Raw genomic sequence first — 3,823 nt, forward strand, 5'->3', positions numbered from 1 at the left:
GAAAACTACCGTTCTTAGTTGGAGGAACTGTGCATGCCATCTTCCGGGGCCCTGATCCTGCTACCTGCAAACACTAACATTTACAGATTTTAATAAACTACGTGTTTTCAAGTGAAGTTGAAGACTTCTTGATTTCAAACCCCACCTGACCCTATTCGCTTCACTTCTTCCCCAGAGGCAAACACTGCCATAAATTCCAGACCATGTTTCATACTTCACCAGGCACATACACCCACCAGCAGGCCCACCAGTCCCTGCCACCTTACATGACCACGTTTTAGGGGAAAACCAACGTTGTGCTATCCAGGGGCCCATGGAATATCCTTCTTCTCTGTCCCTGGTGATCCTGAGCTGCATGTGGATGGGGGATGGATGGGTGGAGAGCCCCGGGGAAACCCATTAGACCCCTGCGTGGGGACTTGTCCTTCTTCCTAAAAGGTGAGAGCTTTGCCCACACGAATCAGCCAGACACCTGTATTGCTTCAAGAACTAGACAACTTTATTGATAACAGTGGTGAAACAGAAAGGAAAAAACGTGAAGTGAATGCTCTGAAAGGGCAAAATGTGCACCCCCTGGCCTGGTGGCGGCCTGGTAAGCACCCTTGGCTGTGGAGAAAGTCCCAGTTCAGTCCTCTTTGTCGCTGCCGGCCAGGCTGAGCCTGTCAAAGACGTACTCGGCCAGCCTGGAGTCCGGGGTCCCCAGCCTGCGCAGGTCGGTGAGGTAGCCGCCCAGCTTCTTCAGGGTCTTCACCTGATCTTGCAGAAAGTGGGTCGCCACGAAGTTGCTGAGCTGCGGGTCGCCCTCGTCCCTGGCTAGCTGGTGCAGGTCGAGGAGGCTCTCGTTGACACTCTGCTCCAGCTGGAAGGCGCACTGCATGGCTCGCAGGCCGTTCTCCCAGTCGTCGTGGTCGGGCTTCTCGATGTCGCGAAGGCAGACGTGGCCCCCACGCTGGTTCTGCAGCTCCATCAGCAACTGGGCCTGCTCTCTCTTGTCACGCGACTGCAGCAGGAAGTAGCGGGCGAAGTTCACCAGGGCCACGTCATGCCGGTCGAAGTAGAAGGCCATGGAGAGGTACACGTAGGAGGTGTACAGCTGCAGGTTGATCTGGTGGTTGACGGCCACCTCGCAGTCGGTGTGGTAGTTCTGGCGAACCTGGGAGGGCGCGACGGCCATGACGGGCTACACCGGCTCAGCGAGCAGGAAGAACTGGAAGGTGCTGAGGTGGCGCACGCCGCGGGGTGGGCAGGGCGGCAGGAGCAGCGAGTCGCCTGGCGGGTCTGTCAGGCTACAGACAGGAAGCAGGCCTGAGGGCTGTTGGTGAGGCGGAAGTGGTCATCGGGGAAGGGGGTGGCACCGGCGTCGGTGTGTGCCGGTGCTCAGGGTTCGATGTGCAACCAGGGAGACTGTGCACTTTCTGGGCTCTGCTGAGGGGATGGGGATTGGTTAGGATGGGGTTTGGGGGTGGGGCAGTATTTCCCTGTTCAGCCGCGAGTGCAAAGGGAGGGATATGCCAAGGTGCTGGTGTCTCCCCCGCAGTTATCTGACCCTTCATGCTACTGAGGCCTCCTGCAGGGGTCTGGGAGGTGCCTGTGACTCAGTGAGTAATGTACTGGCCCCATATACTGAGGGTGACAGGTTCAAACCTGGCCCCAGCCAAACTGCAAGGAAAAAAATAGCCGGGCATTGTTGTGGGCGCCTGTAGTCCCAGCCACTCGGGAAGCTGAGGCAAGGGAATCGCCTAAGCCCAGGAGTTGGAGGTTGCTCTACCGGGGGCCACATAGTGAGACTCTCTCAAAAAAAAAAAAAAAAAAAAGAATAATGTGTTCCACTTCCATACAGGTTAACGCTAAGGATGTAAAGTCTCCATCTTTTTTAATGGCTGAGTAGCATTCCATGGTATACATATACCATAGCTTGGTAATCCATTCTTGGGTTGGTGGGCATTGGTGTTCTTTATTTACTTTCAAAAATATTTTGTAGTGTTCTGTGTATACTCTTACACTTCTGTTTTCTAGTTTATTCCTAAGTATTTTGTTCTTTTGATGTTATTAATAAAATTATTTTCTTAATTTCATTTTCAGATTGTTTATTACTGGTGTTTAATAGCATAACTAATATTTTTGTATTGATTTTATGCCCTTAAATCTTGCTGAACTTGTTCATTAATTCCTCTAATGTTTTTGTATTATGTCATCTGTAAATAAAAATAGTTTTACAACTTCCTTTCAATTCTGGATGCCTTTTATTTCTTTTCCTTCCTTAGTTTATATGGATAGAACAGAACTTCCACTACAATGTTGAATAGAAATAGTGAGAGCAGATCTCCTTATCTTTCTTGTTCCTGATCTTAGGGGAGAGTTTTCAGTTTTTCACCTTTAAGTAAGATGCTAGTTTGGGGGGTTTCATACATGGCTTTAATCAGATTAGTAGGCCCTAGATAACTTCTAGGTTTCCACAGAGTAGGCCCACACCTCCAGGGAGGAGGCAGCCTGTTGCTAGTGTTGGCTTGTGCTGTGATGCTGGAGACAGGAGCCGCAGCTAAGGAGAAGAGTGGCTCCAGCAGCTGTGGCAGCAGACAACAGCTCCCACAGGTGGTGCTGCCACCACCACAGCCAGTCATGACCCGTTCTGCCCTCTGTGGCTGGTGTGCTGCTGAAAGGGGCGATGTGCAATCTCAGCCCCCAGTGGGGGGAGAACTCTTTCCACTTGGGGAGAAGATGTGCCACCTTGGCCCTCAGCTTAGTTCCCTGACGTCTAGGGCAAGAGCATGTGGGCCTGGGAAGAGACTGCCACACCCTCCAACTTTTCTTCTTGATAGGAAGGAACACTGAAGGATGTGGCTGGGGCAGGGAGTAGGAACCAAGTTACTGGCTAGGAACAGTTTGAACAGATAGCAAGGAGCCCCTAGTGGCCTTACACTGACCTATTGGGTTCATTGTCATGCAATGAAACTTGCAAATTTCTAGACTCATGCATTCTTTGGGAAAGTTCAGTGGGAAGACAGGTGTATGTTTAGAAGTTTGTTATATAATTCTGACCTATCAATTACCCCAAAGGCAGGAGGCAATAGCCAATCCTACCAGGGGAAAGGCAGGACAAACTAGGCAGCTTAGGTAGCCTATAACAAATGGTTGTAGGATCAGACTCAGGGTCTCTACTCCACTTATGGAGAGGGACCTGTCTCCCTCTTGAGTCATAGTCTCCTTATACTTTGTGTGCTTTTGTTCTGTAATGAATGTATGTTGATGGTGATCGCTCTGTATTTAGGATCACTCCTTCATCAGCTAGGCACTAGTGCTCATTCTTGACACTACAAGCCAGGAACCAGAGAACATCTTCTGCCAGAAGGACCTAACAAGGCTAAAAATGTTTCCTTTTTTCTTAGTTTGTTGACTGTTTTTAATCATAAAAGGGTGATAGATTTTTGTCAAATTCTTTTCCTGTGTCTATTGATATGTCATTTTTGTCCTTTATTAACTTTATTAATCATTCCATTGATTGTTTTTCATAGGTTGAAATAGCCTTGCACTCCAGATATAAATTTTACTTGGTCATGGTGTATAATTGGTTTTATACATATATTGCTGAATTCAGTGTGCTAGTATTTTCTTCAGGATTTTTACATATATGTTTATTATATTGGTCTGCATTTTTTCTTTTGATGGCTTTATCTGGTTTTGGCATTGTGCCTTTTTAAGTGTGCCACTTTTTCCACATTGTTCTGTTGCTAAATAAATATAATTTTTCATGTTTCCCAGATCACTCCACTTTCTTCTTTTTTTCTTTTTCTTTTTTTTTTATCTTTATCTTTTTTTTTTTTTT

General features: G+C 47.7%; 1 pseudogene; it reads right to left on the reverse strand.

Annotated features, from left to right (window-relative positions):
- Positions 1-625: 625 nt before the first annotated feature.
- LOC111728440 lies at positions 626-1,174 on the reverse strand (annotated as a pseudogene).
- Between the last annotated feature and the right edge of the window lie 2,649 nt (positions 1,175-3,823).

Source organism: Otolemur garnettii, unplaced genomic scaffold (assembly GCF_000181295.1).
Source record: "Otolemur garnettii isolate 467f Iridium unplaced genomic scaffold, OtoGar3 scaffold00158, whole genome shotgun sequence".
Classification (NCBI taxonomy): Eukaryota; Metazoa; Chordata; class Mammalia; order Primates; family Galagidae; genus Otolemur; species Otolemur garnettii.